Genomic DNA, 25414 nt, shown 5'->3' with positions numbered 1-25414 from the left:
AGTTAGTTACTATTGTAGTTGCTGTGCATATCTCTCTTTCTTTCCTTCTCTCTCTCTCTCTCTCTCTCTATCTGTAAAGTGTCCTGAGATTTGACACTATAAATAAAATTGAATTGAATAGCGAGCTAATGTGTTACAGGACACACTGTATAGTACTCCTGCCTACCTAACATCAACAGGAATGTTGACTGAACTAAGAGTTCATAGTAAAGGACAAAAGGGTGGAGGGATGACAGAAGAGGACTTGTGACAGACAACAAACACTGACATAAACTCGAAGACACACAAAGATAGATAGACCAATAGAAAGATAATGAAACACAGACTAGAGAGGCAGAGACAGGGCGTGGGGATCCTGCCATACCATAGAGATCACTGAGCTACAGGACATCCAGTCCAAGTACAGTAAATCCAGCAAAATCTGGCAACCCATCAAATCATTGTTCCCACACTACACTGACTGGGGCAGCTATGGGAACACAGTGTCTGACTAAGTACATAACAGCACTCTCTATTGCACTACTGAGGACAGACTGTCAAGAACCGACTGAGAAAATTAATGGATATACTAGCTAACTGCCTTGCAGTCATAGCTTCTTATAGGTTTTTCCATTGCACGACATGGATTACACAGGCCAAGCTCCTCGTATGGATATGTATGGAGTTTAAGAAAGCCCAGATTTTGTTTGCAGTTATCCTTAGCAGGGACAGGAAGAATATCTGCCCATCTGTGCACACTTTCACACATACCACACTGGACTGGTGCCAGTGTTCATAGATGGCAGCTTCCTCGTTCAATGTTCTTAATCATCATGCAGCTCCCAAAATAACCACATTTATTTATTATGATTTGGCCTTGTTTGTTTCATTGATGCTACACTTCAGAACAACCGCTTAAAGTTTAAGGTACACACACCTGCAAAAAACTTGTGCATCACCTAAACACTGCCCTTTATTGTTATATTAGTTTGAAATCACTGAACATACTGTGACTCTATTTCAGAGTGTTCCTTTAAGATTGTACAGCTACAAAGACAAGTTAAGGCTCTGACACACCAACCCGACGGCCGACCGTCGGCAGAAACGGCAGTCGGACTGATCAGTCGGCTCCCTGAGGTCAAAAAAGTGCCTTGGAACACACCGAAACGATGCCGACTTGAGCGTATGTTCTGCACGTACGCAAGATATGATACGTCTCCATAACAGCAGGCGGCGCTAATCTGTATTATCGCCCAAGAAATGAAAACCAGAAATGACGAATGCGTCACGTGGGTCTGGCTTCTCCCGAATTTCAAAGCCGACCATAATGGCGGCTCGTTCGGAATACAATCTCGTATTTTACGAAAATAGTTCACCGAAACGTGTTTCTGAAAACATTTTAAGCGATAAATAGGCCATACAGTTGCTGAATCTGTCTGTTTTTTGATCGACAAAGGTCAGTTTGAAAGATTTTCATCAGATTTTGAGAGCCGTTCGTCATGCTCATCCCGCTCGTCATTTCCGGTTAGTGTGTTAATATAAGTGCACTGATTCGCTAGTCAAGGGCTAGCACTCCACCAATCAGATTGCTCATTGAGTCCGACTGCCCACTGGCCGATTCAACAAGTCAAATCGGCCCAAATTAAAGCCGACGGCACCGACCTCGCCAGACTGTCCGACGGCCGATAATCGGGTTGGTGTGTCAGCGCCTTTAGAGACAGGAGGGCTGAGAGTGGGGAAATGGATAAAGACAGGAGGGAGAGGACAGTGGAGGAAAGTGAGGTAATTGGGAGTCATATGGCCATGTCAAACAGCTTGCCCAGTGATTCCTGAGAGCCCAGCGCTGCGTCCTCATGCCTCATGCACACAGGCCAAAGAGTGAGGTAAGGAGGAACAGAGGTACATAACTATGAGAGTCTGTCAGAAAGTGCCCGGAGGTCGGAAAATTCCGTAAACTAAACAGAGAAACTTCTCACCAGCAGGCTGGCTGACTGGACTGAATGTTTGGAAGGCAGGGAGAGGGGTAGATAGAGACAAACTGACAAAGAGAGATAAAGAAAAATGTCACATAACAAAGCACAGATGGTTGAAATGATTATGGTTAGAGGTCTTGGAGAGTGGGTTGGGAGCAATATAATTTACCTGCCCACCATCCCACTTGTCAAACTCTAAACAGACCACCACTCCACTCTGAACCACTTAAGGGAAGAATATGTTGTACATTTGTCTCTGGAGCTGGACCCCAAAAGCACATGTGTGTGATGAGACGGCTCGTCGGGAGGGTTTTATTTTTCAACGTAAAGGTGCTGAATTGAATTTCCACTGAACGACAACCACAATGAGACATACTTTCCATTTCCATCAACAATGGATAGACACTGCCAATGCTGTAAATAGTTTACAGAACTCACAAAGACAAACAGGCAGACGTGCGCGCAAACACACATGCATCTAAATAACTAATACGCCCATATGCATTGATGGATGCACAGCACATTTACACACGTTTACATGACTGTGAGCACAGTGTGTGCATGGTAAAAACACAATGGGAATTCAATTTTCCACAGCCCTTTCTCAGCATTGCCTCTTTATTGCAAATGTTTGGTGGTCCATGCAAAACAAAACCAGTAAAAACTTTTTTTTTTCTATATCTAGTAACTGTTTACTGTTATAGCCAAGTTTAGATTTTAGTACATTCTGAGCAGATGTATGGCAATGTTTCAACACATGATGTTAAACTCCATGTGAAAGCTACTCTAATGTGACAGACACTAAAGTTCTTGTAATTAAACTTCATTAAAAATTGGTCAAAACAATCGCATGTTACACAAACAAACGTGTCACTATAAAATGAGCACTGTGCATATAAGATACGATAAAATAAGTATGGGTTCACTTTTTGTGAGATTTAAGTGTGCAAACGTGTTTTGGTGTTAAGACAAAAATCCATTCATTCCGGCTCTTCAAAGGTCAGAAATGGGAAACAGGATTGCTGTGATGTGGGGTCATAACTGTGTCAATGTCAAAGGCAGATCCTCAACTAGAGTTGAGTGCCTCAAAAAACTTTTAGAGATACTGTATGTCATCGTACTGTATGATCACAGAAATAATTGACCTCCGCCGCTATTCTCCAACTGCCCTGCACCTCCTTAAATCCCCTGCTCCACTTCCTGGTTTATACTGCCCTCTTAACAAGCCGTCTGGGAATTCAAAAACCAACAACATTCCCTTCCTGAGCGGGTCACCCAGTCTGACAAATTGGTTTCTGAATATTTACTAGAAACGCCTGCTTTACTAATAAGGAGCCAAAGTTATGTTACAGCTAGTAATTCAATACAAAACTCATAACCACCTGACCTTAGTAAGATTAATATTTGACCTCTTTACAGTATGAACTAAGATTTACCATGCAGTTTTGAATTTATGCTACAGCTAGTAATTCAAGCCTATGATATTCTTGCAGAGAAAGAAACAACTTTCCCACTCGTGAAGAGTAGATTGAAATCTAATCTTTCAAGACTTTTATTAACCATTAAGAGATGAATGTCACATTTGGTAATTCAAAGCCAAACTTCCCAATTCTTAAATCATTTACTGGATGCCATAAGTTTATCAATTCATCAAGTGATTTATGAGCTGATGTTTGAGAAAACAGAGCAGGTCATATTAAACTCAGACTTATATTTTGGCAAGAAACAACTTAACTGGAACTGCAGTCTATGATCTTGTACCATAAAAGCTATGACCAGAACAGGCCAGGATCACGGCCAGGGAGAGTAGTTATGAGAAATTGTCCGCCCTTACATTACTGTAAGCTGGTATGTTACTGTAGCCAGCACTGGCCCCATGTGAAGATCATTAGCAGATGATGGGGGGACTCTGACTTACAGGAATAGACAAACCAGTCTCTAAATCGTTGTCAACAAATGAACACACACAAATGCAAACAGGCTCACAGAAATGCAGTTTGTGCAGGTGTACACGCACGCACGCACACACACACACACACACACACACACACACACACACACACACACACACACACACAGAGTCTATGCTCCTCCACTCATCACCTCATTCTTTTTCTTCAAACAAAGCCGCAAAGCCTCTTGAGCACACACATGGATTGTACAGTGCCGTGCTATCACATGCAAGCAATCAACATGCCTCAGATGAGCAAAACATGGGGCAGATGTAGAGCAGGGAAAATTCCTACATGCATATGTCCAACACACATGACCACTAAATACAGCTGATTTACGATTTTCAAATACTGCATCCTTCAAAACAAGTCACTTGAGTCACACGTGTCTCAGGAATCAACATAAAAGTAAATCAAAATCAGCTGATGTCTCATATCCTGTTTTTCTGACATGGTCTCCCATATCGTATGAAGATAGTGTTTGGTATCCAGTGCAACCACACAAATTATAATGTGTAGTAAAATATGAAACCAACAAGAGCCCTGCTGGGAAAAATGTGACTTTCATAATTCCTGAAAAGTTTCTACAGTGCTGTTTTGTGGGGTTTGACTTACATATTTGCCAGTGGAGGGTTCTTCAGGGGTAGAGACCCAGGACTGAGGACAGGGGAGCTTGCTGGACTGCAGAGCTCTGGGAAGGGGTTGGGGATGGCCGGGAGAGATGATGTCCTCAGCTGCTGCTCCTCCTCCTGCAACCTCCTGGACAATGGACACAGGACAGAGGAACAGTCATACGGTTGTCAAACATACTTTTAGTATTTGCTTGTGTTCCCTAATACACATATGAACTGACATCTAAGGTTGTGACCTGGAACAACTTCTTTAAAAGTAAAATGGGAGAACTTTGAAATGAGAGTCGCTGACACGTGGAATATGTGCAGGAGAGAGAGTTGGAATTACTAAAGCATTGCTGTTCAGTATCCAGGCTCATGTCTGTTTCCATCTGATCTGCCTATAATGAATGTCTCCCAGCAAGTGGAAATCACAGACCCCGCAGCGAGCCAGCTAATTTTCTGCAATATTTATCACACATCAATATTAAATCAAGACATCGCCTTAAAGTAGTTTTTAAATTAGGTGCATACAGTGCAAGCGTGTGGCCTAAGAGAGGAATGATGATTTGACAGCTGATCATAAACCTTGCAGGATTCAGTTTTAAAAATGGGCAGATCGGTTTTTGAAATTCTAGCTAGATAGTAGAGAATCACTGTAGAAGACTCAAACTGTCTCTCTGTAGAACCCAGCGAGTTCAAAAGGGAACGGGCCTTTTGATGTTGTCCCATCTGAGCTTGAGAACAGGGTTATTCAGAGGTCAGCCCTGAATAATAAGAACTTCAGAGCCTGAGTCTGTTTCAGAGAGAGATAGAGAGAGCTCATAAGACAGAATACTCCATTACCTGATCATCCCTCCTCTGTTTCTGTCATATTCTCCAAAGGCGAATAATAGGAGCTGACACCAGCTCTGCCATGAATGCCTTTGTGTTTGTGCGCACTGTAAGCATGCAGTCATTCTTCTACAGTATGTGTGAGTGAGAATACCCACTTTTGAATGCATACAATAACAGTCTTAGGGAAAATAGGGATTACTACTCTTCAAATTGAGAGACATTTGCACTTGGTACTACAATAAATGAGATTCTTTACCTTTCTCCTCCTGCTGGTGTAGTTTGAGACAAAAAAGGAGTGGCAAGGAGGAATGGGTCATTCAAAGGCTACAGAGGAGTGGGGAGGAAGCGCTATCCCCAATTATCGAGAGGGTGGTGAGGAATGATAGTGTGGAGTGAGAGGCTTCTTTCCAATGTGGAGAGAGAAAAGAGGAAAGAATTGTGCATGTGTGCGTGACTATGCATATGCAAATGTATGAGGCTGGAAGATGGTAGTTTAAAGTTTAGGGCCATACATATGTTGCCTGAGTGCCTGTGTGTGCACATGTACAATTGTGATAGAAAGCTATATCAGGTCTAGTTAGAAGTCAGTGAGCGAAAGATTCTGACGCATTGGCTGTGTAGTCAAATAGTGTCCCTGTGAAGAGTTCTGAAAGTTAACAGGCAAGCATTTTGTCTTATTTAGATTTTTAATTGCTGGTTTACATGTATGGTTATCTACAAGGGTGTTCACTTCTGATGTTATCTAGGATGTGTTTGATGTTGCTGTAAAACACCTGATGAATGCACGCATTTTACTGACGAACAGCTCATTCAAAATTCCCTTCAACCATGTGTTAAATACACTCAATAAAGGCTGTGACTAATGACTATCTTCATTATAGATTAATCTGCCAATTATTTAACAGTTATTTGATCAATTGTTTGGTCTGTAAAATGTCAGAAAATTGTGGATTACATCATTAAAATAGTTCAAATTGATTGACTATTGGCTTTACATTTAGTAAGTGCTAAACTGAAGATCACCTGTCACAGTTGTACTTTTGTTTCACTTTACAACCACAATTTCTTTCTACCGTTATTATCACAAATGTTTCTGTTGCATCAGGAGCAACACAAGTTTAGAGACAAAACCATGTCCCTTGGGATACAAGAAAATGAATGAGCACTTTGCCATCCACATCCAAATTCACAGGCTGATGGACATTCCCTCAAACCTCTGGGCCAAATCCTCCAAACCCTGTTGGTGTCATATTATATATGTTATATATTATATATATGATGCTGGTTATCTCACTGTAGTGGTTTGAAGGGCACTCACCCAACTCACTATGCCGTCCTGCAGCCAAATATATGTTTATGTACATGTTTGTGCATTCAAATTGAGAGCCATCGATTTTTTCCCCCACCCCTATTATCTAGTGCCTGCCACACAACACATCCAACTATGAACTCCTTAAGTGGGCAAAAAAACTTATCAATATGGATGTCTGCATATACTGTGGAGGCACCTACCGGACAGCGAGGATGTGCATGGGTTGTGACCGTCGGAGGCTGGTTTGAGGTGAGTCCGCAGACGACGAGGAGGAGGACGGCTCTGGGGAGACGTGGGTTAGCGCATGTAAGTGCTGACCCTGCCGAGGCTGGTTGTGTTGCATGTGATTGTGGTGTGAGGAAGAGGTCTGTCCATTGTGCAGTAGTGGGGTGGACTCTGTCTGCTGACCACTGCAGGTGGAGTACAGGCTCTCCTGCGAAGAGTTCATATCATTCACCAGGGCCTCCAAATCGACGTCATCCTCTGGAGGAGGCAGATAGAAAAGGAGCACATCACTGACTGAGAAACTGGAAGTAAAAATCTCTCAAACAAGACTAAAAACTGTTGAGGACAGATGACCACAGAACAGTGTGGAGCAGAAAACACATCACTACGGCTAGAAAGACCCAGTCAAACCCAAAATGCAATAAAAACACAATAAAAGAAAAATGAAAAGCCTATAAGCCTGCTGCTTTGGTTTTAAATAGTTGGGGCACACACAAAAAAAAAAGTTAAGTCCCTGGATATCGTCGGGACTTTCCCTTTCTATTTTAGTTTTTAGCATTTCATTGTGGCCAGAATTTGAACCCTTGAACTAACTTTGCACCACCTTAATTCTAAGTAATACTTAAAAACACACACACACACACACACACACACACACACACACACACACACACACACACACACACACACACACACACAGGTAACCAGTTTTGCCAGAGTGCTCAATCAGCAAGACTATCTTGACTACGTACATGGTGCTACTCTGTGAGCCAAATCTCCAGGGATAACGTGTACAAGCTCAAACCTGCCTGTAACACTTTTTAACCCTTACCACTGGGGTTCACAGCGAAGGCGTCGCACTGTAAGCATCTGCTCTAACTTCCCTGCATGTATCAAACATTCTGTGGAAATCTTTTGGGAGGGGGAATCTATCCTCAAAGCCCCTGTGAAAACATCTAGGCCCATTTAAATTCATGAAAAGAATTTTTCAACTGACTCCAGGAGCATGTTGTGTCAAAGTTTGAAACGAGCTCAATTGAAGAGAAGCTCTCTCTCCAGTTGCTTCATGCTGTGAAAGTTTTATCGTCTGGGTAAACTGGGTTCATAACTCTTTCTAAATTACAATACGCAGTGCTGACTCATCTTACGATTAATAATTCTTCATTATGAAAAGAGAAATCTCATGAATTCATCATCCAATCTATGCATCCAGATCCCTCAATTGTACTGTAGGACACAAGTAAACCACTAGGGGGAGACAAGCTCTAATTGTGCAGGACAGAGGCTCTCAAATGTATGGGGTTCATGTGAAGGTACCCCATTCAGATATTAGGACATGATCGCACATTTAAATAACATTCATTATAATAAAACCCAATAAGAGAAGACATTTGTAGTCAAATGTGTCTTAGGATGGAGTCATATTGCTATTTGCACTGATTCTCTTAGTGGCCCTACATTGTAACATGCAAAATGAGAAGATGTCTCATTCTTAATGATTACATGAAAAAGAATCTGAAAAAAGATATAGGCTAGCATATTGTTAGCTCCGTCCACTTCAGTGTATACAAAAACTTCAGCCACAGCCAATGGTTCACAAAACAAAGCTGAGAGTGAGTAAATGAATGAATGAATGAATAAAAGCATATTATGCACCACCTTCAGTCAGAACTCCAGGGCTTAAAATATGCCCTGTACTGTGTTACTCATGTAACTTCCCCACAGCTCAGGGTGCAAAACAGCTGACAGCTGGATCATGCGAGGTGGTGCGAGGATCATGCCACTCTAAAGCAGCTAAAGGTTCCACTGCTCAGCGGACAGCTGACGTTGGAAAACAGCAATTTGATTGATGTAAAGTTTTAAAAGCACTGGTTTCAAAGTGAGCCCCTAAGCCTTGCGAGGAATCAGTTTCCCGTGGAAGTACAGCAGATGTATTTTTTCCATTAAAAAGAAATGTTCTAGAGGCAACAACAACAACAGGAGCCAAAGGTTAACACGCTAGTAAACATCCCAATGTCAGCATGCATAGCTTTGTCTCCAGCACTGATGCTAAAAGCTGAAACTGAAAGTGTCGCCTTTGAGTTGCTTTTCCTGAAAACGTGTCAGGTAGCTGTATCACGGGTGCCTGTGAATCACAGGTGGTTAATCTGTAGGTATTAATAGTGACAGGTAAGCTGGAGCAGCTACTTATAGATAACCTGGAGAGCTAAAGAGCTATATACACCACAGGACACAGGTTTCAAACAAGGACATACAAGGGTAAGGACCGGGCAAGACACCTGTAGCACAGGACAAAGCAACATTACCTGCATTTAAAGCTGGGTGATGTGGAAACAATGTAATATCACGATATTTTTGACCAAATACATCAATGTCGATATTGTGGTGATATTGTAGGGTTGACTATTGGTGCTTTCACAAAATATTAACACAATGAGAATTTTGATAAATAATCACCAATAATGTGGATACAATGACTAAGTGGGTAAAGGCAAATAATGGAACAGTTACAACAGTCTGGTAAGTTCAGAAAATGACATCACTTTACTGTAATGCAGCCTTTAAAACCAGGAAAAGACAACACTTGTGTCATATTACGATATCCAACATTAACACGATATTTAGCCTCATATAGTGATGTCGATATAATATCGATATCAATATATTGCCCAGCCCTACCTGCATTCAGCAGCGGTAATAAAAAAAAAAAAAATCATAAATATATTTTTCTTTTCTTTTTTTTTTAACAACATAGCCAAACAATTACTTAACAAATGACATGAGGGTAAACCAGATACTACATCAAAAGTGAGCAGAATTCCAAAAATTTGTTTTACCTTTACACATCATCTGCTCATCATCCATCATTCTCACTAGGTGAGACATGTACCCTCTAGCTAGTAAGAGAAAATAAATGTACTCATCAATCTGACCTAGTTTGCCCTCTGGATGGGGATTGCCAGAGCTGTTTGCATACAATAAAACACAATCCATAAACTTGGATGCAGGATTGTTGCATCCTAACTAGTCATACGATTGCAGTCACCTATGTACGTCACAATCAGACAAACAAAGATATGTGTCATGCACCCGGATATAAGGCTGACAGATTGATGACACAGACAGCATGCATGCAGGCATGCACGCACAGGATTTAAACCCATAAAGATTTGGAGCAGGGAGCAAACTAAGGTTGTTCTTTCTTTGACATGGAGTACAGAACAAAAAGTTATCCCAGATAACACACGTACACTTAGCCTTGGCATGCAAGAGACATTTACACCTTTATGTCATGGCACACCTGGCCAATATTACAGCTTTAATTAGATCCTCTCAGAATAGCACACACAGCTGCAGATGTAGACAGAGTTGTTGACAGTGAGACTTTTTGCAGATGTGATGCAGTTGCTCATCTGCAACAAACTTTGGCACCCAACACTACACTGGATAATATCCTTACACTGTAAAGATCAACATGTTATTGTAGCAAGTACCATAAATCTGCACCCCAGGTCTAAAAGAAGTTTAGAGGTAACTAAACTTCCACCCCACCCTCATGTGCCAAGCAAAGCGTTTTAAACAACAAAACAGAGACATACCAGCAACATCTGACAGATGCACAATCAAGAATTTATTGATCGCTGTATCCACCTAAAAGAGGAACCTCTGTTGAGAATCATACACTGGCTGTGGCTTTGGTATTTCGGAACGCAGCAGGTACAGTGTAACAGGATGAAATGGGTAACAAACGGTATTTACACCTCTAGAGCTTTATTAAGGAGAGATAATATAGAGGTTAAATGGACTGCTAATACTGTGTAATAAATGGATAGAAGCCGAGGAAACAAACATATTTTTAACAAATCCTTCCTCTTAAAAATCCTTTATTATAAGATGTTTGATTATCCTGAGTGTGGACTGTGGATCCATGTGGAGGATTGTTTAATACTGTGCTCTATGGGAACTACACTAGGGCTATCACTAACTTCACTAGTGATTCAGCTGACAATTATTTTCTTGATTAATTCATTAATCTTTGTCAGATCAAATATATTGTTTGTTTTAAGATAAATGATCCAACACCCTCATAAATTCAGTTTACATAATACTTAGACAATAATAACTGATTATCAGTAAATTTTTAATTTGTTGCCATTATTATTCTGTCAAACGATTTAGTATATTAATCAACTAATCATTTCAGCTCCAAACTGTACTGTACAATATATTTTGGTGGTTCACGATAGTTTAAAGAGTTGCATGATTTATAAACTACATGAATGTTTTAATTGGAGGTTTAACATGCCAAAGTGAAGACCTTTGTTTTAAAGTCAGTCCTCCATCTATCCATCCGTTCCTTTTCAGATTTTGGCCTTTACTTGACTGTAAAATTCAGAACCAAAATAACCAATACAATCAAATTTAACTTTGATGGGTCAAAGGATAACACTGACATTTTTGTCCTCTTTCCCTCTATTGCTTGAGCTCATTTACTCCCCTTCTCTTCTAAGAACCTATAAGCGGTTAAATTAGGAGTAAAAAAGGGCCCAAGCTTCCTCTATTGTCTGAGCCACACTAAACATTCACTACAATGACTCCTGGACCAAACAACCAAAAAACAGAGGAGTGAAAATGTCATGGCCTTATCATCCCACATAAATACACATGATTATTGGGTCTGCTACAGCGTGGAACAGGATGTAACTGCCTCGCCTCAGATATCTTAATGCTAGTACATAACATTTTGAGATATTAGCCAATGGAATTACTAAATAACCTTCACATAGTCACATTCAGATGATTTTATCTTGCAGGCACTACTAAACTCATGACTGCATCGTTATGTCATATGCTAAGTTGAAGTAGCAGACCACATCTGAGCACCCCACCTTGCTCCCATTTTTTCTTTCCTCTTTTTCGGGTCTCTTTTCTCCGGGACAGAACCTTGTCCAGACGACGTTATCCCAGGTTCTTCACTGCCCACTGCTTTCCTTATTCTGAATAAATAAATTAAATGAACTACTTCCTGGTCAAGGCATGATTTGTACTGTTATTGGTGAAATTCTAAAACAATATAATGAAAACTTGGTGATAGTGGATGATTATCTAGTCTTTTAAGTCGGTGTGTGATCAAATGTGCCCAAGTTGATTTCCTGTTGCAGTGTATGTGAATGACATCACATGACAGAAAGTTAACAAGAGGCAGAGGCTGTTGCCTAGCAATGGATTTCCATTGAAAAAGTCTATAGAAAATTAACTCGGCTATACGACTGAAGTCACTCTGGCGTGTGGCGGGGAAAACAACAAAGAGAAGATGCCGTTTGCACAGTTCAAGGTTGTGACATCGCATCTGTGAGAGACTGGGAAGGACTCAAGTCTGTGTCATGCCACAGCTCGGCCTCGTCATTGTTATAGATATTTAAGAAAGACTGCATTTGGGAAAACATTATTAAACTTTGAAAACGCTAACTTCACAGTAAAATAGTACGTGCATGGAAATTTATAGATTACATATTGGGAATATCATGTGAAGCAACTTCTATTTCTAGACATCAAATATCGGCTTGCAAATTGCCATAATAAGCCGCTCAATTAGCCTAGAAATCTAGACGCGCCCTAGCGGCAGCAAATGTAATTTGCAGCCAGGGGGTCAACTCTCCATTGGCTTGCGAGCTGGAAAAGCCAAACTCTAGCCGGGCCAATCACATCGCGTATAGAGTTGGTGGACGGGCTTAACATAATGACGGCAGAGTTACGACGGTTCAGGAGGAGATCTGATAAAAATATAAATGGTCTGGAGTACCAGTGGTCATAAATCTTGCTCATAACACCTGTCTGTCATTATCTACGCTTTATAAAACTGGGTATCCACAGACAGTTTAAGCAAAGATTTTCCTGAGTTAAAGTCATCTCCATTTGTCTGCCTCTCCGGTCCTCCTGAGTTCCCTCCATCCCGGCTGATCCTGAAAAAATACAATGTAATTTCTGCTCCATTTATTTTCCATGCCGGGGCCAAGCGTTCTAATTTACTCGTTGAGTCCTTGCAGACTCCCCGCCCTTACCTCCCATGCTGAGCCAATATTGTGTTTAAATCTCATGCTCCGATTGTCATGGATGAACCCTGTATGGCACAATTATATCTATGGCGTGATTATAATGGCACCCTGTGTCCATGAATCACCCTTTGAACTGCTGAAATGTTTACAGCGGAAGAGACCCAAATATATATTATCCCCCTCGACGCCCCACCCCCCCCACTGCCCAGTGGAGAAAAATGAGCAGCAAGCCGCTCTCAACACTGTACTGAGACGAGAGACACACACCAAATAAATGACATAAAGCATATGTTACACCAAGTCAATGTACAGTAAGTACCCGTAGTATGCAATATCATATGACAAGTCCCACTACTATGTAAAATCATATGTTGATGTATTACATGCCATACAACACCAATGTAACTCAAGAATATTTGACTGGTTTAAAGTGCAAGCATCAGCACAAACGCAGAAGCGCACACACACACACACACACACACACACACAAACACATTTCTATTGGTGGTGGTGGACCAACCTTGATGGTTAGGAGAACTCCGATTGGCTGATTGCTGGAAGCTCGGACCAATGAGGTCAGCTTGTCTGTGATTGGAGGACAGGTCTATATTGTCCTGCTGTGGAAGAGAGAAGCAAGAAAAAAAATGAATATTTTGTCGCCCCACTGGGAACTGTGTTACAGGAGCCAAACACTTAACCCACAATGTTTGATGCATAGAGGCAACCCACTAACTGGTACTTTAGTGTGGGTATACCTCTATTACATACAGACATTCAAATGTCTACAAGACCATGTGAAACACCGGCCTTCAAATACTAAAAACAAACTTTATTCTTACTCGTCACATACACGCAGTACGATGTAGTGAAATTCTAATTCTGCATTTTTAACCCATCCTAAGTATTAAGAAAAGTGGACAGCATCTGGGGAGCAACTTGGGGTTCAGTGTCTTGCTCAGGGACACTTGGACATGTGGCCGAATGAGATTGAACCGCCAACCTTGTGATTATAGGGCGACCATTCTACCTCCAAGCCAAAAGCCTCACAAGTCGCCTTGTATCCTTTAGACCCCCAGTCAGATGATTTTTCTGTACAGTGTACGCACACACAGCTGAAGCAATAAGGCAGAATCACAGAAACATTATACAGACCCTGACTTCACTCTACCACAAATACAAACACACACACACACACACACACACACACACACACACACACACACACACACACACTAATCTAATGTGATATGCACTTAAACAACAAATTCCTTTCCTACCATTATCCTCAATAATAAAACAAACAAGCATTGTAGATAACAGCTACAACATTGGATTTGGAAGGTTTTAGATGCATTTTATATTAGATTTGTGTCTCCTTGCAACAGATGTAAAGACATTCCTGAACGAGCCATTTTCAATGCAAAGCTAAAAAAAAGTCACTTCTTTTTTTTACTTCTAATTTTTTTTCTTCAAACTTTTTAATTCAGCATCTGTAACATTAAGAGTAACTTTACTAACAAGATTTAATGAGCAGTTCAAAGAGAATTGACTCACTGTGAGAATATAGCTTGAAGTAGAATTCCACTCTGATGACTCAATTCGGCTGAATAGTTTAGTAATGTACAATCCATGATTTGCCTGCAAAATGTTAACTTTAATGTTCAGTTAAGAAGTCATCAGTGTTCCTCTCTGGTGTATATACTGGTGCCTAAGATCAGACTATACTGGATATAACTGAAGGTCCATCGGCAGCATATGGTTCTGTCCACCACCACCCTCCAACCCCTCTTCTATACCAACTAACCCAACCGCATCCAATCATTTCATTGCATTGTTCAATCTTTGTATTGTCTTGCGTTCTCGGCTGGATTGAAAAAGAGATTTTGGAGCTTAATGGGACTAACCTGCTTTTGAAATTTAAAAAAATGGGAAAATAACCACCGCGTCACACCATTTGTTCCCATGACATAGCTAGCCCCGTCATCAAAACACACCATCTGGGAGTCCAGTTACCAGACTGTGACTGATCCCTACCCAGTCACCCAAACAGCACTGGGACGCTGTTTGGTTGGTGGGATGGTACAGCATTAGTGTGTGTGTGTATGAGAGCGTATTCAGGACAGGATGGTCATGGTTCAGCTCCACTGAGCAAAAACGTGGGGATTCTTTCACACCATATACTGGTCTTGAATACTATTCTGCATGGCTGTCTGGGAGTAAATGAGACACATACACACATCCACACCCGCACGCGCGCACGCACACACACACACACACACACACACACTAAAGGACCTTTAAAGCACACCTTGATCTCTTTTGTGGACTTTACCAACAAAAATCTAAAACCCAGACAGCCTTTGATGCCTCTATAGACACTTGAATGTTAAGTTGGGGATTTAATTCTATAAATACTGGCCATTTAGCATAATTCTCAGTCATTCTATTGCCTAACTTTACATTTGGTTCTAGGTTTATTGAAGCCTATAAGGTTGAGACAACAAAGAGGGGAGAAGAAAAATAAGAAAATAAAAGCCAACATTTTTTCTTTTTTTGTTTGTTGAAGAAAAGATGTTCTCTCTCTTTTATCCTTGTTCTTGCATTTTCTCACTCTGCTCTCACAGTAATTATTTTACACACAGACACAGAAGTACAGGCACACACACACACAAACATGTTGCTTAAGTTCTTAGAGAGGGGTCAAAACAAGACTGAGGGTAGGCCAAGTTTTAACAAGTAGCACAAGGACCCTTTCACATTAATGAAGTTGAAAGGAACTCCAAATAAGAGTCAAGGGGCCGAGGGTTCAGCTTTTTAAAAGGGGTCAGTGGAAGGCCAGAGACAAGGTTAAGGCACTGAAAGCAGGACCGACACAAAAGGTCTGGAGATTGGGCCTCAAACAAAAAGAAAAAGACACATGTCAAAGCTACGCCTTTAGAAGAGGTCAGATTGAGGTTAAATGTTATGCCCGGGGATTGAATATGAATCGATACTTGGCTTACAGAGAGGCCTTTGGTTAAGAAAGAGCTGAGAATGGACTTGATCCATAAGAACATTTCAAGTTTGACAGTATAAGATTTCCATTACGGTTCGATTTACCAAGAACCTAATATGCTCAGAAAGCTTTAGGGATGTGGAAATCTTACTCAAGTGTCCAAGACTTGCTTCTGGCAAACCATTCTTGCTGACAGACAGCGCTAACTGTAGAGACAGTCCTGTTACTAAACACATGAACACTAGACAGCAGGTGGAAATCCAGTCTTACATAATGAACCAAAATGAGATCAGGAGATCACATGAATGTCTGCTCTAGTCCTAGCATTTATTATGTTATTTACCCAGACAATTTGACAGGTCCATCGGAGTTCAGCAGAACTATGAATGTTTTCTAAGATACATCTGCATCTATAAGTAGCTCTACTTACTGAAATAATCACTGGCTACTTTAGACATACAGTACATTGTTATTTTATCATAAATATATCAAGCAAAAAGAAAGCAGAAACATTACAGTATTTATGAAAACTTTATTGAAAGTTTTGATCAGTGGTACTCACTGGTCCCTATCCAAAACCAATACTTTACTAAATTCTGAATGAGGTGAGAACAAACAGTTGGTTACTGTTTAACATCATAAACCCAAGATAAATGTTACCAATAAAAATAAAACATGTATCAAAACATCCCTTGATTAGACAACTGTGGAATATAATTCCTAGCCTGGTTATCCTGCCTGCCCTGTTGCAAGAAATTCAGACATATTTCTGCTTATAAATGCAGGGATAGGTACCTAATGCATGCTGGAATTATATCCAGCCAGTCCATGTCTCTGAACTAGGTATGGTGAATGAAGGAACACTTGTACATTTGATTTAACTAAATGTAGGTTACTGAAAGTGATGACCGACTGAGTCAAAGCTGCAAAGTTAATTTAGTCACCATAGCCTCAATACCATGTTCACACTGACGAATGATTTCTGTCAAACGTTCCTCCTCTTACAAACGCAATAAACTATTCACACTGAAAAGCTCAAGCAAAACAAATGCAATCTCCATGATTTCAAGGAATATTGGTAGGTTATGGGAAACACCACACAATCGTGTTAATGTTTAATCCCAAATAACACAATATGGCTATCTCAGGCCCCTCAGGGAAAACATGTGCTGGACTCTGCTTGTTTATCCAGTGATCCAGCTTAGATTTGGGAAAGCTTAATACACTAGAGGGCAAACAGAACTGTTATACATGACAATATTATTTTTTGGCATCCAGAGAGTTTTACTATACATGAGGGTTCAGGTTTGTTTTACATTTATCTAACCTTATAAAACATATTATTGGTACTGTAGTTTCTGGATTAAGGGTCCTTTAATAAGCTATACTCCTGCCACTAACAATAATTTTTTACCACATAAAATTTGCCTTGCTTTGAACATACCATCATTTATTCACTAGTCACAATCATACAAGATAAAAGTGGTGACAGAAACAAGATTAAAGTGGTGACATAATCTCTTGAGTTTAGTATGAATGTTATCTTCACTCAAATCTGTTTTGGACTGCCGGTGCAGTTTTATCAGGGAAAATCTTCCTTAACATTGGAATTTCACAGCAAGTCAAGCAGCAATCAAGGTACATCTGTTATAGCTGAATGCTTTGCAAACAGCCGAGTGTGTAAACTAGAGTGTGTACATTAAGGTCTGTATACTGTAACTCCAGCAGCACCCATCCAAACCGTTCAAAGAACTAAATTATTATTCACTGTATTTAGATTTTAAAGCTTTTAAAGCAGCCTCCAATAATGGAATAGTCCATGTCTGCCAAAAAAACAAAAACAGTTGATTTCCATTAAAATCATCTAAATTACAAGACAAAATGTTGAGGGCTTGGTATGTTTGAGAAAAGGGAACTATTGCAGTGTGAATGAAATACGCAAATATGGTACACAGAGAAGATTAGCCTACACATATTTACATTGCTCTATTTTTGGACACTATACAGCATATGGCGATTCATCAAAGGAGGGTTAACCTCAGCCTAAACTCAAGACCTACTCCCTGTAGTTTTATTTTTGTTTGGGTAGTTCCTTAAACTGTTCCATTATTAAATGTATGCCTCATTAAAAATTATGCTTTGCTAACAACATACGTGGATTCATCTTTGCAGCTGAAGCAATAAGGCAGAATCACAGAAACAATATACACACTTGTGACCCTAACTTCACTCTACTACAAATACAAGCATGTAAGCGCACGCACGCACGCACGCACGCGCACACACACACACACACACACACACACACGCACGCACACACACACACACACACACACACACACACACACACAGTGTCTACAATTTTTGGTTTCTGTCTCTCTAAGATGTGGAGATCTGGCTGGCTCTCAGGCCTCTGAGGTCAAAGGTCATAGGTAATGCCATGGTTCAGCAGACAATAGACTAGCTTCTGATCAGGCTAATAGTGCTACTGCCCGAATACAAATGTTTGGAAGCCCTTTGCTCTAAAACCTAAAACCTGATGTCTAAAAGGTCCAAATCTGCCATTCCTCACATAATAACAAATCAGCACATCAGGATACAAGTTGATGTTTAGGCCTTAATTTGTACCTAAAATCAACATTAAGTTTGTCTCTTTCTAATCCAAATACTCACATACACTAATACTGTCAGTACCAATTCAACATGACAAATTAAGATTAGGATTAAAAGACAAAAAGTGCCTGCAGCTCCTTTAGTGTGTATCTATGCATCCTCATACAGTAGTTTAAATGTGATTTGCTTTGGTTTTGTTTGGCTATGCTGTGATTTACTCAATACTGTAAACCCACAACTGATTATTATGATTACCGTGTCATTATATTTGAGTGAGGTAAATTTCCTGTAACTTTTTGACATAATAATCAGGTGAACTACAATCAATCACCCCAAACCCAGGACAGAAATATAGCACTGTTGGCAAGGTGAAAATCAATGTTCATGTTTTTAGGAAAACTTTTCCTTTTCATGTATGTGATCGATTTTTTTTTTCATTCAGATTCAATGAGGTTGCTGTTGAAAGCTTGGATCTACTCCAGGAACATGCTATATGATTTCCACTGAACAAGGAAACACACACTGTGTGTGTGTGTGTGTGTGTGTGTGTGTGTGTGTGTGTGTGTGTGTGTGTGTGTGTCATAATTGAAAAGAGCAGCTGTTACCTGGGGGAGCATCAGCCAAAAGATGCTATTGTACCTCTGTTGGACCAACACTCTTAAACAGTCTGTCCCCCCTGCAGCTCTTTGTGAATTCAATGTGTTCACAGTGGTGAGATGGTATGACCATATCACTGCCATTCACCGACTCTCTTTAGTCTGGACTGGACTAAACAGGACAAACTATAACCAAAGAGCATATTTTATTTCCCTCTCCAGTGTATACTAACTAATAGACCAAATACACTATTAAGAGCATCTAAAGGGCTAATCAAGAGAGGCTGGGAAAGGCAGAACTGTTGGCAAGGACCGCAGTGACCACAATCCACACCCTCACTATTTATTAGACTTCTTGGAAACACTCTACAGTACCTTGAGTACTTCTTGGATGGTTTATTATTAGTTTCCCATGTTAAATACATAAATAATAAGGTGCCTGGTTTGTACTGGATCAGAGTTCAAATGTCATAATCTCATCCAGCTAACAAATTCCCAGAAGTCTAATCTACAAATGATGTTAGCCATGCCCTGTGGATAAACAAGTGCAACGTTGGACGCTGTGACAGGATGGAATTTAATTTCATACGGACACTGGCACATTTCTACTTTTGAATTTCTATTAAATATAGTTACTTTGGGTTCAAAATCTTAAACAGACATCCGGTGAGTCCAACTCTGGAGAGCTACTCATACAGACATCCCAGTCTGGTTTCGCACATAAGTCTTGGTTGTTTCATTTCTATCCCAAAATGGCAACATTTCATCTCTACAAATACCAGTTGACCTGTTAAAGTAGCATAGAAAGTAATCTTAAACATTTAGCTTACTGAAGGAAAGCCTACATAGGAATTGCCATTTACCTGATAATTAGGATGATGCAGGAAATAATCCGGACATCCGGCCACAGCCATGTTGTGTGTTTCTCAGCTCTTTTGCACAATTGTCTTGGTTGGATCAGTTTGATTTGAGAAAGAACCTGCAGAGGAAGAAGAGCAGACAAATGAAGGTTAGTGGAAAACTACAAAGGAAGAAAGGGGAGGGTGAGAAGGTCCAAGAGAGGACGGATGAAGGAGAGGAAGATGAAGTCTAGTTTCTGAGAAGACAGATATAGCACAGAGCACTTCTTAACCCACATAGACCCAAAGTAAACAACATCAACAAGCAACAAGGGAGGAACAGTGGTTGGTTATAAATTGTGAAGAGTAAACCAAATAATTAAATCTTATTCAAAATCGACTTTAGTACCATTTATGATTTATGAAATTATGATTTGCAATATGACCAATTATTTTGTAAATGGACCAAAGAAAATTGACTTCTTGGTCACTAGATTTGCACCAGTCAAATCTAGGGTAAAGTGCATGAATTGGAGCCAAGATAAACCACAATGGCTTATATGTGGACGATAAAAGAGCTGATTTAACTTTGCACTACCATTGAAGCACAGTTGTAGAGTAAATAGAGGTTTGCTGAAAAGAAGTGCACCTCATGCAAGTCTCTATTATGACATCTTCGGTTTTCTAAATTGTTTTGACCTCTGCCCGACTCTGACCCAAACGTCAATCTCACCATACTTTGATGCCGTGGTGTTTGTAAATTAACACAGATGTGATAAAAGTTGCCCCTCAGGGGACTTTAAAGGTGTTTTTCTGCTCTATGAAGCCTCCCTTCCAGCCATCATTGGGTCAAAATAACAAAACAAACTCAGCAATATGGGCTTTAGTCTATTTGAACTTCTTAAAGTGGGTATCCTATTACTGCTGCCACTGACTAAACACCTGTAAACACTGACCCAAAAATACCCTGCAGGCACCTCTCCAGATCTTAAGTTAGACCCCGGGTTATATTTGGTGTCGAGCAGTTCAGGCTCACAACTATAATTGTCTTTTATGCAGCAGTTCATGACCCCATGTTGGTATTTTAAAAATATGGCCTGCCATTTTACATACAGCTTAAATTATCTCTTATTAGCGGTTGTGAGCGCGCTGAGTGTGTATGTGTGTGTGCATTTCTGCCTGTAGATGTGCTTCTGTATACTGTATGTGGCCATGTGTGTGTGTGTGTGTGTGTGTGTGTGTGTGTGTGTGTGTGGATGTTTTCATATGTTGCACGTGTGGCTGTGCGAGGGTGTGTGTGAGTGTGTAAAGGCTCTATTTTTAGGAGTTTTCAGATCTTTGAGATGCTCTACTTGTGTTTACAGAGTTGTGTATGTTGTCGTCTCCGACCGACAAAGTGCACAGTGATAGCACCACCCTGCCCCCAGTAGAGCCCAATACCACACTGGACATACCGTTCATTTTAAAAACCTGACAAAGGGGATTAAAGCATAATTAAAAAAAGGCAGTAACATGAACCAGCTTTATAAGTGAAACTAAAGCATGACAGTAAGGACTGTAAATGACTGTAAGGGCCGAGTTATGCTTAAACTAGTTAGTTGTCCGACCACGTCAGAAGGGGGAAAAAAGGGAGGTAGAGAGAGAAGTTCAAACCCGGCTTACTTTTTCACCTCAATACCCCTGGCCAATAACTGCTTTAGGTGTGACATTCAGATTGTCGGTTTGGGAAAGAAAAAACTTAAAACTTATTGACATTGTATAGGTGTGGGGGAGGGGATCTGTGAAGCCGTTCGACCATTTGACAAGCTTTTCTGATGCAGTTTACTGACCCCTTAAGACTGTAAGATGAAGAAAATGAATGCAGAGATCAGATAGAAACATCTACCTAAGCTTTAATGTGATACAATCAAAATAATAGTCTAACTTACCCATGACAATGCTCCGTCTTTGACAAGTTTAAAATACTGGAGGCTTGATTCATGAAAAAAAAGCAAATCGCTGGTACTTGTCAACAGTCCTATCAAACCACCACATTTGTTTTCTTTAATATATTGGCCATTGTGGCAGGAAGAAATGTACTTTACACAGCCATAAATTAGGCAGTTTTTAATCTATACCAAGATGTACATAGGTATGTTATCCTGACAATTGTGTCAGCTGATGAGATACATAAACTCAGAGCTCTCCCTTTCAATTTTTTTTAAGAACTAAGCATGAAACAAGTTTTTTTAAAACCTCCAAAATTGGGCTTGCAAATAATAACCAAACCATGAATGCATTCTAAACAAAGAGCTTGGCACCACGATCACTGGGTACACTGAAAGGGCTTGCTTGTAATGTGTGTGTGTGTGTGTTGTGTTGTGTTGTGTTGTGTTGTGTGTGTTATTGTGTCAGTCCATGTGTGTGGCCTGGCCGGCTGGCATGCAAGGGTAGCTCGTCATTTACAAATTATTTACAGACACACAGTTTACAACAAAAACAAAACAAATTAACATCAGCCTAAACTCTCCGAGCAGCCCCTCATTAGGCGCCACACACTGGCTGACTAGCTGTGGCTGAACTGTATGTTTATTATATTTCAAGAGTCAGGAGGTTGTGCAAGAGTGTCAGTGGCAGACTTCAACTAACTACATTAGAAGCTAAACAAAATGTTTTTGCCTGACAGAAGCTTAAATCCTTATTAAAACTGCCACTTTCATTTTATGAAGGTTAGATAATAAACATTAAATTCCACTGAATTAAAAGGTATGGTCTTACAACATAGCTGTTGTTAAATTCGGCTTCATCTGTGCATGATTAAACGTGGGAAAAAGCTCAGGCGTTCCACGTAGTATTACAGCAAATACCTTGCAACTCATTCAAAGTGCTCATACGTGCCACAGTGACTCTCAGTGACTGATATATTGACCAAACACACACGCACCTATGCTTAATTGCTCCCTGACACAATCAAAGCCATTCCAGTGCAGGGATTAAACCCTCTCAGAACCCTTTGATTCAATTCCTTCCACTTGAACAGTGTACTGAAAGCTAACCATCTCTGACCTAGACAGTGCAATTATCCGGACATATATGTCGCAGCACTAGAAAGGGGGACTTTGGGGTATGGCTGGTGTACCCAGCGGTGAGTTGACTGCATCTGGATTGTAAAAGTGAAGTGATTTATGCTCAAACTTGCATGAGGTAGACTTCAAACGCAAGGGCCCGTAATAATGATAAATCATGATTAATCCTTTCCAGCACTATCCTGGGTGAGACTTCACAGCAAATACACGACACTCTACTCAAGGTGAAAACCATGTCCATCCATCCATCCATCTTCTTCCGCTTATCCGGGGTCGGGTCGCGGGGGTAGCAGCTCCAGCAGGGGACCCCAAACTTCCCTTTCCCGGGCCACATTAACCAGCTCCGACTGGGGGATCCCGAGGCGTTCCCAGGCCAGGTTAGAGATATAATCCCTCCACCTAGTCCCGGGTCTCGCCCGAGGCCTCCTCCCAGCTGGACGTGCCTGGAACACCTCCCTAGGGAGGCGCCCAGGGGGCATCCTTACCAGATGGCCGAACCACCTCAACTGGCTCCTTTCGACGCAAAGGAGCAGCGGCTCTACTCCGAGCTCCTCACGGATAACTGAGCTTCTCACCCTATCTCTAAGGGAGACGCCATCTAACCTCCTGTGGAAACCCATTTCGGCCGCTTGTACCCTGGATCTTGTTCTTTCGGTCATGACCCAGCCTTCATGACCATAGGTGAGGGTAGGAACAAATACTGACCGGTAGATTGAGAGCTTTGCCTTCTGGCTCAGCTCTCTTTTCGTCACAACGGTGCGATAAATTGAATGTAATACCGCACCTGCTGTGCCGATTCTCCGACCAATCTCCCGCTCCATTGTCCCCTCACTCGCGAACAAGACCCAAGGTACTTGAACTCCTTCCCTTGGGGTAAGGACTCATTCCCTACCTGGAGAAGGCACTCCATCGGTTTCCTGCTGAGAACCATGGCCTCCGATTTAGAGGTGCTGATCCTCATCCCAGCCGCTTCACACTCGGCTGCGAACCGATCCAGTGAGTGCTGAAGGTCACAGGCCGATGATGCCATCAGGACCACATCATCTGCAAAAAGCAGCGATGAGATCCCCAGCCCACCGAACTGAAACCCCTCTCCACCCCGACTACGCCTCGATATCCTGTCCATAAATACTACAAACAGGATTGGTGACAAAGCGCAGCCCTGGCGGAGGCCAACTCTCACCTGAAAGCGAGTCTGACTTACTGCCGAGAACCCGGACACAGCTCTCGCTTTGGTCGTACAGAGATTGGATGGCCCTGAGAAGGGACCCCCTCACCCCGTACTCCCGCAGCACCTCCCACAGTATTTTCCGGGGCACCCGGTCATACGCCTTCTCCAGATCCACAAAACACATGTAGACTGGTTGGGCATACTCCCAGGCTCCCTCCAGGATCCTTGCGAGAGTAAAGATCTGGTCCGTTGTTCCCACGACCAGGGACGGAATCCGCATTGTTCCTCTTCAACCTGAGATTCGACTATTGACTGAACCCTCCTTTCCAGCACCTTGGAGTAGACTTTACCGGGGAGGCTGAGAAGTGTGATACCCCTGTAATTGGCACACACCCTCTCGTCCCCCTTTTTAAAAAGGGGAACCACCACCCCGGTCTGCCACTCCTTAGGCACCGTCCCAGACTTCCACGCAATGTTGAAGAGGCGTGTCAACCAAGACAACCCCTCCACACCCAGAGCTTTAAGCATTTCTGGACGGATCTCATCAATTCCTGGGGCTTTGCCACTGTGGAGTTGTTTAACTACCTCAGCAACCTCCACCAGGGAAATTGATGCCAATCCCCCCTCATCCTCCAGCTCTGCCTCTACCATAGAGGGCGTATTAGTCGGATTTAGGAGTTCCTCAAAGTGCTCCTTCCACCGCCCTATTACCTCCTCAGTTGAGGTAAACAGCGTCCCATCCTTACTGTACACAGCTTGGATGGTTGACCGAAAGTCCTTCTCCATGTCTTCTCCAAACTTCTCCCACACACGCTGCTTTGCCTCTTTCATGGCAGAGGCTGCAGCCCTTCGGTACCTTGCAACTGCCTCCGGAGTCGTCTGGGATAACATATCCCGGAAAGACTCCTTCTTCAGTCGGACGGCTTCCCTGACCACCGGTGTCCACCACGGTGTTCGTGGGTTACCGCCCCTTGAGGCACCTAAGACCCTAAGACCACAGCTCCTCACCGCATCTTCAGCAATGGAAACTTTGAACATTGTCCACTCGGGTTCAATGCCCCCAGCCTCCACAGGGATGCACGAAAAGCTCCGCCGGAGGTGTGAGTTGAAAGTCTGTCGGACAGGGGCCTCCTCCAGACATTCCCAATTTACCCGCACTACCCGTTTGGGCTTACCAGGTCTGTCCAGAG

At 41.7% G+C, this 25414-nt stretch overlaps 1 pseudogene across 1 annotated transcript in view; it reads right to left on the bottom strand.

Moving 5' to 3' along the window:
* Positions 1–25414, bottom strand: part of LOC144519911 (growth factor receptor-bound protein 10-like) — a 69883-nt pseudogene that overhangs the window by 29030 nt on the left and 15439 nt on the right. The window contains exons 2-5 of the transcript XR_013502152.1: positions 20013–20128; positions 13466–13562; positions 6865–7147; positions 4520–4663 (exon numbers count right to left, since the gene is read on the bottom strand). The product of XR_013502152.1 is annotated as a growth factor receptor-bound protein 10-like (transcript). The remainder of the gene's footprint in view (positions 1–4519; positions 4664–6864; positions 7148–13465; positions 13563–20012; positions 20129–25414) is intronic.

This window comes from Sander vitreus, chromosome 6, assembly GCF_031162955.1.
Source record: "Sander vitreus isolate 19-12246 chromosome 6, sanVit1, whole genome shotgun sequence".
Classification (NCBI taxonomy): Eukaryota; Metazoa; Chordata; class Actinopteri; order Perciformes; family Percidae; genus Sander; species Sander vitreus.
The sequence above is the reverse complement of the archived record's forward strand: the minus strand, read 5'-3'. Positions and strand labels throughout refer to the sequence as shown.